The following is a 10,617-nucleotide window of genomic DNA, read 5'->3' as shown; positions in this document are numbered from 1 at the left end:
ATTCTCCTGCCTCAGCCTCCAGAATAGCTGGGATTACAGGCATGTGCCACCATGCCCAGCTAATTTTGTATTTTTAGTAGAGACAGGGTTTCTCCATGTTGGTCAGGCTGGTCTCAAACTCCTGACCTCAGGTGATCCACCTGCCTCAACCTCCTAAAGTGCTGGGATTACAGGCATGAGGCACTGCACCCGGCCGGGCCAGTATTATTATACCAAAATCAGAATAAGGCATCATATGTAAAGAATTATCTGGATAATTATCCCTGACGAATACTCAAAAAGAACTAGCAAATTGAATCCAGCAATATATAACAATAATTACATACTACAACCAAAGAAACTGTTTCACAAATGCCATGTTTACTTAACCTTCAAAAATAAATCAATGCAATACACAATATTAATAGAATAAAGAAAACAAAACAGTCTTTCAATAGACATGGGAAAGCCTGTAATGAATACAACACTCATTCATTATAAAACCCTTAACAACTAAGAAACTTTCCAGAACTGCTAAGGAGCACTTATAGAGAAATCTCCAGCTAATGTTTTACTTAATATTGAACGACTGGCCTTCGTGATAGCTCAGGTGTGTAATCCCAGCACTTTGGGAGGCCAAGGCGGGTGGATCACCTGAGGTCAGGACTTTGAGGCCAGCCTGGCCAACATGATGAAACCCTTTCTCTAATAGTAATACAAAAATTAGCCAGGCATTGTGGTGCACGCCTGTAATCCCCGTACTCAGGAGGCTGAGGCAGGAGAATTGCTTAAATCCAGCAGGCGGAGGTTGCAGTGAGCCGGGATCGCGCCATTGCACTCCATCCTGGGCAACAAGAGTGAAACTTCATCTCATAATTATATATATATACACAAATATATATATATATATATGTGGAAAGACTGGATGTTTATCTATAACTGCAAATGAGACAAGAATGTCCGCTTTGACCACTTTATTCAACTCAAGCTGATAGTATTACCCTGAACTCATTTTTATTGCAAGTTTCATAAGCTTCTATATAAAAAGCTGTAAGAAATTAACTAAAATCCAGTAGAACGAGTTCAGTGAAATCAAAAGATACAAGATTAAGATACAAAATTAAATCACACTTAACTAAAATCCAGTAGAACGAGTTCAGTGAGATCAAAAGATACAAGATTAAGATACAAAATTAAATCACACTTTTACATACCAGTTATATGTAATCTAAAAAGTTTTAAATTCCACTCATTATGTCATCAGAAGATAACAGGAATAAACTTAACAAAAAAGTGCAAATCTTTTATACTGGAAAAAAAGTCATAAAAAAATTAAAATAATAAAACAAGCCAATAAAACTGAAAGTAAAACAACATCCAATGTTCAAATATGTAATATTAGTAATTTCACATTACTTCTCAAATTGACCTAGAAATTTATGCAATTCTTTGAAATTCTGAACTGTAGTTTTATAAAAGTCGACCATCTCACCTTAAATGTTATATGAAAATGCAAAGGAAACTGAATACCAGAACAATATTGAAAAAACCTAAAATTTGATGGCTGACACTTTTCTTTTTGGTTGTTGTTGTTTTTTTCATTTTAGTTTAGTTTTTCTTGAGACGGAGTTTTGTGCTTGTCACCCAGGTTGGAGTGCAGTGACGTGAACCTGACTCACTGCAACCTCTGCCTCTTCGATTCAAGCAGTTTTCCTGCCTCAGCCTCCTGAGCAGATGGGATTGCAGGCATGCGCCACCACGCCTGGCTAATTTTGTATTTTTAGTAGAGATGAGGTTTCTCCATGTTGGTCAGGCTGGTCTCAAACTCCTCACCTCAGGTGATCTGCCCAACTCAGCCTCCCAAATTGCTGAGATTACAGGTGTGAGCTACTGCACCCAGCCTGTTTCACACTTTTCAATAACAATTCTCGCTACAAAGTTACAGTATTCAAGAAAATTTGCTAGTAGCATAAAGATATATTCATGTAATTCAATGAACTTGATTTTAAAATGTGGAAATACGATCTTATATTTATGGTAAATAGATTTTGATAAAGATGTCTAGAAATTTCCATGAGGACAGAACAGTCTTTTCAACAAATATTGTTGGGGAAATTAGGTATTCACAGGCAAAAAAAAGAAACTTGGATCCCTAAAATCACAAAAACATACCTAAAATTGACCATATACCTAAATGTATAAGCCAAAACTATATAATTCTCAGAAAAAGACTGGAGTAAATTTCAGATTACATAATGATTTTTATGTTTTGTACCAAAAGCACCATCAAGAAAAGGAAAAACGATGAATTGTATTTTCTCAAAGTTAAAAGCTTTCATTCCTCAGACAACACCATAAAAAATAAAGAGAAAAGTCACTGAGAGAAAATATTTGAAATTATATATCTGATTTAGACTACTACCCAGAATATGTAGAGACATCTTACAAAGTCAATAATAAATGGGACAATTGATATATTTGAAAATTATGCAAAGAACTTGAACAAAAAATTTCTACAAAGAATATATACAAATTGTCAATCAACATAAAAATATGTGGAAATGCTCTTCCCGCCATCTTGGCTCCTGTGGAGGCCTGCTGGGAACGGGACTTCTAAAAGGAACTATGTCTGGAAGGCTGTGGTCCAGGGTCATTTTTGCCGGCTGTAAGCAGGGTCTCCGGAACCACAGGGAGCACACAACTCTTCTTAAAATTCAAGGTGTTTATGTCCGAGATGAAACAGAATTCTATTTGGGCAAGAGATGCGCTTATGTATACAAAGCAAAGAACGACACAGTGACTCCAGGCGGCAAACCAAATAAAACCAGAGTCATCTGGGGAAAGGTAATTCGGGCCCATGGAAACAGTGGCATGGTTCCTGCCAAATTCCGAAGCAATCTTCCTGCTAAGGCCATTGGACACAGAATCCGAGTGATGCTGTACCCCTCAAGGATTTAAACTAACGAAAAATCAATAAATAAACGTGTATTTGTGCTCTTGGAAAAAAAAATGTGAAAATATTTTTACTTATTAGGAAAATGCAAATCAAAACCTCAATGAGATAATTAACACTTATTAGAATAGCTATGACAAAAAGACAATAACAAGGATTGTCTAAGACATAAAGAATATGGAAAACTCATAAATTGTATGTGAGAGTGTAAAAACCAGCCACTTTTTAAAACAATTTGACAAATTTTCAAAATATCATAAATAGAATCATCGTATGACCCAGAAATTCCACTCACTCATAAGTACTCAAAAAAAATAAAAATAAAAACCTATTGTTACACAAAAAATCATACACAAATGATCATATCAGCAGTATTTCTAATAGCCTAAAGACAGTACAACCCAAATAGTCATCAAACAATATAATAAAAAACAATAGGTGGTATGTTCATGCAATAGAATCCCATTTGTCAACCAAAGGAAATGAAGTAATGATACCTGCTGAAATAGGATACAGCCTCAAAACCGTCAATGTAAGTGAAAGAAACCAGACCCAAAAGACCAGATAATTTATAATTTTACATAAAACAAATTTCAATAAAAATACCATATATGAAGACAGAAGACGGATTAATAATTTTCTAGGGCAAAGATAATAAAGAGGGGTAAATACAGATAGGAAATTCTTTTCCAGAGTGTGAGAAATATTTCAAAATTAGATTGTGACTATGGTACTCTGTAAGTCTACTTTAAAAACCTGGAATTGTACGTTTATAACCTGTGATTTTTATATTACATAAATTATATCCCAATAGAGACCTTCAAAAGTAAATATGCCAAAAAATAGTGTGTACTATTGATTTTAAGAAACCCAAGTGAGAGGCTCTGAAGACCAAACCTATTTAAAGTGCACCTCAATGAAGATTAAAGAAAGAAGAGAAGGTGAGCACAGTGGCTCATGCCTGTAATCCCAGCACTTTGGGAGACCAAGGTGGGTGGATCACAAAGTCGGGAGTTCGAGACCAGCCTGGCCAACATAGTGAAACGCTGTCTCTACTAAAAATGCAAAAAATTAGCCAGGCATGGAGGTGGGCAACTCCAATTCCAGCAATTCGGGAGACTGGGGCAGGAGAACTCTTGAAGCAGGAAGGTGGAGGTTGCAGTGAGCCGAGATTGTGCCATTGCACTCCAGCCTGGGCAAGAAGAGAGAAACTCCATCATGATAAAAAAAAAAAAAAAAAAAAAAAAAAAAAAAAAGAAAAGAAAGAAAGAAGAGGAAGAGGCAAAGGTATAGGTATAAAATAATAATGTTCATTGTGATTAGTTAAAACAAAGAAAAATTGAAGTTTGTAAAAGATATTAACAGCATCTGGTTAGTTTTGTTAGGTGAGAAATGTGAAGTAAATATTAGTACTTTATTAAAGCTCTCTGAGTCACAGATTGTTAGAAACCTGTAATAATTTCATCATGGATTTAAAAATATCCCTTATCAAATATGACTAGGAGAATAAATATTAAAGTATATTAATGGCACGTCTGTCTATAGTGTCAGGTACTTTTAGAGTAGCCTACAGACAATTATAAAGATACACCTTCATTTATAACCAATTTCAACACCCACATTCAATGCTGTACTCCAAAATGCATTGATAAAACATGTGAGAAGGTGTTTTACTTATTTTCATTGTAAAACATTAATTAATATGGAGTGTATAAAGCTTTTCATAAAAAGTATTAAATTCTTTAGTTAAAATGTATTATGGAAATTAAAAGTTTTAATGAAGTTATCGATAATTATATGATAACATTAATGATAAATATCAGTCACAAGGCTTCTGCAATTCTTATTTTCTTATCCTTCATTTTCAACTATCAACTTCAATCATTCTGGTAGTATTTTAAGGTAAATGTATCATATTGTTAGTTTGTAGAAATTTAGTACCTATTTTAAAACAGAAAAAGAAAAAATAATGAAAAGCCTTGGTGCCATGACTCATGCCTGTAATCCCACCACTTTGGGAGGCCGAGGTAGGCAGATCACAAGGTCAAGAGTTTGAGGCCAGCCTGACTTGAATTGCTTGAACCCGGGGAGGTAGAGGTTGCAGTGAGCTGAGATCATGCCACTGCACTCCAGCCTGGGCAAAAGAGTGAGATTCAGTCTCAAAATAAATAAATAAAATAATGAAAACACTATTATAAAATATATAAATAATTTTTTACTGTTATATAAAACAGTTCCATGACTTTTATGTTCAAAACACTAGAATTTAGCAAACACCAGGATTTTATAAGAAACAATTTAAGTCTAACATTTATCCTGAAGGCCCAATGTTACAGTAATTAAGTACATCTTTGGTCAATGGAACCTTATGAATCCTGTGTTTGTAAAACATTTTGGAGATAGCTGATATCTCCATTACTGGACATGAGGAATACACTGCAAATAGTCAGTAAAAGAGTCCATAAATGGTTTCCTGAGAAAAAGCTTATAGAAAACAAACAACTTTGGGTTTTCCTGAACTCACAATATGAGACTCACTTCCAAAGCCCTGACTGAAAGGAGCCCTCAGGATGGTAAGTGGTATAAGTGACTCACCAGCTGGTTTCTTTTGCAGCCCTGTCCACCGAGTGGTACATCCAACCTGATACAGTTTCGCACGTCAGTTTCTGGGAACTCGGAATGGCCATTGGCCCTGAGCACACAGCCGTCCTGCAGTGGCCCCCAAAATGGCAGTCAGATTCCAGAGCTGCTTGATGTGGTCTGCCAGGTATATACTGATCTGAGGACAACTCTGCTCCCCTTGTAAAATTAAGAAAATGTTAGAGTTCTTACCTAATTTTGTTTGAAATATTACACTCTGAAACATAAAAAAGCAAGAGTTTAACAGGTGAGGCTTCATCTGGATTCTAGGGCACAGAGATGCAAATGCTCTAAGCAGAATAGTGTTACATGAGTTTACAACACATGATTCTCCCATATGCAAAAAAAAAGAATGTGCAGTTCAGCAGCAGAGAAGTCTGTAGGGCCACACTAGGGCTCTCACTAAACTCATTTCTGAAGATGGATGAAGACCTGGCGGGCTCTTCTTCAATCAGATCCTGGGATGCTGTTGCTTCCCTCAAATCTTCTTTTCCACACACCACCATTGACATCTAATCACCCCCTCAACATTCCCCAACAGATGAGATTCACTTGACTGAAAGAAATAATCTTCCAGGGTGTATTTCTGTTTCCTATAAATTCTTACTCTCTCTCCAGGTAAAATTAAAATTACTTTCAAAGTCTTTCCCTAGATCACCAGGGCAAGACTTGGGAAATTATCATTTTTTTTATTAGTTGGGACCCATTTCCAGCAGTTTTTCCATTGTACTTTCTTTTTTAGTTGATAAATAATAATTGTGCATACTTGTGTACTATGTGTCATATGTGGGACACTGGTGACTCCATTGTATAGAGGAAATGGTACAGAGAAATTCAGAACCTTGCTGAAGCCCCACAGATAGAATGAAGAACCGTGTGTGCTTTATTTCCAGCACCACCAAAGCAAATATTTCAAGACTGTGAGGACCACAGCAAGTTAGAGAGCCCCAGGTATAACAAGGCCAGTTCTCAGCTCAGGGATTGTACCATGCTAGGAGGCAGGCCCATGGTTGCCAGATCTTCTGGACTTTTCTGTGAAGTATCTTGATTTCTGAATGTTGGTTTACTTTTTAAAGTATTAGGCTGGTACAAAAGCAATTGCATCTTTTGGCAATTACTTTTTTTGTTTTGTTTTGTTTGAGATGGAGTCTCACTCTGTCACCCAGGCTAGAGTTCAGTGGCATGATCTCGGCTCACTGCAACCTCCACCTACCAGGTTCAAGCAATTCTCCTGCCTCAGCCTCCCGAGTAGCTGCGATTACAGACCTGTGCCACCATGTGCAGCTAAGTTTTGTATTTTTAGTAGAGATGGCGTTTTACCATGTTGCCCAGGTTGGTCTGGAACTCCCGAACTCAGGTGATCCACACACCTCCGCCTCCCAAAATGCTGGGATTAAGGGCATGAGCCATCGATCCTGGTTGCCAATTACTTGTAATAGCAAAAACAGCAATTCCTTTTGCACCAACCTAATAAAGACATCTGCAGGTCAGATAGAATACCTCTCCAGGCTGAGTGTGGTCATCCAATGTCTATCCCTAGCCTCAGGGCTGCTCTGGATTGCTGGCTTGCCTGGTGGTGTCACTTGGGTGTGCTGTCTGGCCATGGTTATGGAGTTTCAGGCTCCTCTGGAGAAGAGGTGACACTTTCCAATGGGCTGGGGAGCTAACTCTAGAGAAGTAAGAAAAGCTATATAGGATTTCAGATTACCAGCCAGGGAACAACACAGACTGGGACCAGATTAGATTTCAGAGACCCGAGAGCTGTATATGGTACTGAGTTTATCTGACAACACATCCTTTTTACTCTTAGGCTGTGTGAGTCAGCAGACACTCATTAAGCAATGACAGTACATACACCAAAATTGTTCCAGATCGTGGAGACAGAGCAAGGAAAAGAACAGAAAGAATCCTGCTCTAATGGAATTTACAATTTCATGGGAAGAGACAGAAAATAAACAAATGCCTGATCCCCCAGAAGGCAAAAAGTGCTATGAGGAAAAGTTAAGCAGGATAAGGAAGGCAGGGCAGGCTGGATAGTGACAGCCTCTCTGAGCAGGTGGGATTTGGACACAGACCTGACTTCAATAGCAGGCCATGTCAATTTCTGGAGAAGAGGGACCTAGGTAAAGGGAATGGTGGTGCAAAAACCCTGAGGGGAGGATGCATGAGCTGCTGCAGGAACAGCAGTGAGTCAGGAGAACTGGAGCAGTGAAGGGTGGGAGGGGGAGGAGATGAGATCAGAAGAGGTGAGCAGATCAGGATGGGGGTGTGGTCTTGCAGGGCTGTGTTGGCCATGGTCAAGGCAGGTGCTGGGGAAAGGATAGTAATGAGATCTGCCCCCTGCCCTCAAGAGGCTTGCAGCCTGACCCTGTGCCTGGCTGTATCCCATCCCCACCTATCTACCTTTACTCCCTGTGTGTACTCAGCATCCTAAATTCTCACACTCCTGGTGGCTCACAACCCTCAGGTTGCAGGTGAGACAGCACAGCCAGGGGGCCCCATTCAGTACTGAGGTGTTCCTTGGATCTGAAGAGAGGAGTATGGATAAGAAAAATACTGTACTGTCTGCCCACCCTAGGAGAAGTCACACGGGACCCCATGGTTCAGTGGCCACCTCTGCTTCACGGACTGACAGAGGGCAGGAACTCGGGCCTTCCCATTGGACCTGGAAGATTTTTGCATTAGCATATCCATTAAACGGGGATTCACTGAATAATTCCTGAGCCCTGGTCCCTGTGCTAGTGATTGGGGTTCCATAGGTGAACAAGATGAGCTACAGATAACCCTCCCCACAGAGAGCAACAACCCTGAGTGGGATACAGGCAAGGAAACAGGTCTTTAAAGCATAGTAGGTGATCCATTACGGAGACAGAATGAGAGACTCTGAGCAGTAGTGTGGTAGTAAATGTTTAATAACCAGCTCTCCAGCAAAATACATGTGTATGTCTATAAGCTCATGGATTTTACTAATCTAAAGGAGCAGTTCTAGGGGATGTTCTAGGATATGGAGTGGGGGAGGACATTTGCTATCCGGGAATAGCCTATCTCATTCCTTTCCTTCAATTACCTGTGGCACGGAGTGTCAAGGCAGTGGCTGCAGCAACAAGGGTGGCAGTAGTGATGGCAACAGCAGCAGTGACATGTCCAACATGAATCCCGAATATGATTATTTACTCAAGTTACTTCTGATTGGTGACTCTGAGATTGGAAAGTCTTGCCTCCTTAGGTTTGCAGATGATACGTATACAGAAAGCTACATCAGCACAATTGGTGTGGATTTCAAAATAAGAACTATAGAGCTGGACAGGAAAACAATCATCCTTCAAATATGGGACACAGCATTCCAGGAAAGATTTTGAACAATCGCCTCCAGTTATTACAGAAGAGTCCATGGCATCATAGTTGTGTATGATGTGAAAGACCAAGAGTCCTTCAATAATATTAAACAGTGTCTGCAGGAAATAGATTGTTATGCCAGTGAAAATGTCAACAAATTGTTGGTAGGGAACAAATGTGATCTGGCTACAAAGAAAGTAGTAGACTAGACAACAGCAAAGGAATTTGCTGATTCCCTTGGAATTCCATTTTTGGAAACCAGTGCTAAGAATGCAACGAATGTAGAACAGTCTTTCATGATGATGGCAGCTGAGATTAAAAAGTGATTGGGTCAGCCAGGCGTGGTGGCTCACGCCAGTAATCCAAGCACTTTAGGAGGCCGAGGTGGGTGAATCACAATGTTGAGTTTGAGACCAGCCTGGCCAATATGGTGAAACCCCATCTCTACTAAAAAATATAAAAATTAGCTGGGCATGGTGCCACACACCTCTAGTCACAGCTATTCGGAAGGCTGAGGCCAGAGAATTGCAGGAACCTGCGAGGCAGAGGTTGCAGTGAGCCGAGATCAAGCCACTGCACTCCAGCCTGGGCAACAGAATGAGACTCCATTTCAAAAATATTAAAAAAGTGAATGGGTCCTGGAGCAATAACTGGTGGTGCTGAGAAGTCCAATGTTAAAATTCAGATCACCCCTGTCAAGCAGTCAGATGGAGGTTGCTGCTAAAATTTGCCTCCATCCTTTTCTCACAGCAGTCAATTTGCAATGTGAACCCAAGTGAAAAAAACAAAATTGCCTGACTGTACTGCATGCAGCTGCACTACAACACAGATTCTTACCAGCTCCACAAAGGTCAGAGATTATAAGTGGTCAAAACTGACTCTTTTTTTTTTTTATTCCTTTGACTCAAGACAGCTAACTTCATTTTCAGAACTGTTTTAAACTTTTGTTTGCTGGTTTATAAAATAATATGTGTAATCCTTGTTGCTTTCCTGATGCCAAACTGTTTCCTGTGGTTGGTTAGAATATATTGGCCAGGCAGTGGCTCATGCCTGTAATCCCAGCACTTTGAAAGGCCAAGGCAGGCAGATCACTTGAAGTCAAGAGTTCGAGACCAGAACGACCAACACTTCTCCTGTTGTCCTTCCCAGCTTCTCCCTCACCTCCCCTTTTCCCTAGTTTATAAAACAGGAGAAAAGGGAGAAAGCAAAAAGTTGGAAAGAAACAGAAGTAAGATAAATAGCTAGATGACCTTGGCGCCACCACCTGGCCCTGGTGGTAGAATCACAATAGTAATAATAATAATAATAATAATAATAATAATAATAAATATTAACCCCTAACCAAAACTACTGGTGTTATCTGTAAATTCCAGACAGTGAATGAGAAAGCACTGTAAAACTTTTTGTTCTGTTAGCTGATGTATGTAGCCCCCAGTCACATTCCTCACACTTACTTGATCTATCATGACCTTTTCACATGGACCCCTTAGAGTTGTAAGCCCTTAAAAGGGCTAGGAATTTCTTTTTTGGGGAGCTTGGCTCTTAAGATGCAAGTCTGCCAATGCTCCCCGCCAAATAAAAACCTCTTCCTTCTTTAATCCAGTGTCTGAGGAGTTTTGTCTGCAGCTCATCCTGCTACATTTCTTGGTTCCCTGACTGGGAAGCGAGGTGATTAATGGACGGACGGTCGAGGCAGCCCCTTAGGCGGC

General features: G+C 39.6%; 2 pseudogenes across 1 annotated transcript; both read left to right on the top strand.

Moving 5' to 3' along the window:
• Positions 1 to 2,549: 2,549 nt before the first annotated feature.
• LOC105538415 lies at positions 2,550 to 2,971 on the top strand (annotated as a pseudogene). The gene has a single exon (XR_001005896.1). The product of XR_001005896.1 is annotated as a 60S ribosomal protein L35a pseudogene (transcript).
• Positions 2,972 to 8,712: 5,741 nt separating this feature from the next.
• LOC105538413 lies at positions 8,713 to 9,632 on the top strand (annotated as a pseudogene).
• The last annotated feature ends 985 nt before the right edge of the window (positions 9,633 to 10,617 follow it).

This window comes from Mandrillus leucophaeus, unplaced genomic scaffold, assembly GCF_000951045.1.
Source record: "Mandrillus leucophaeus isolate KB7577 unplaced genomic scaffold, Mleu.le_1.0 Scaffold1914, whole genome shotgun sequence".
Taxonomy (NCBI): Eukaryota; Metazoa; Chordata; class Mammalia; order Primates; family Cercopithecidae; genus Mandrillus; species Mandrillus leucophaeus.
The sequence above is the reverse complement of the archived record's forward strand: the minus strand, read 5'-3'. Positions and strand labels throughout refer to the sequence as shown.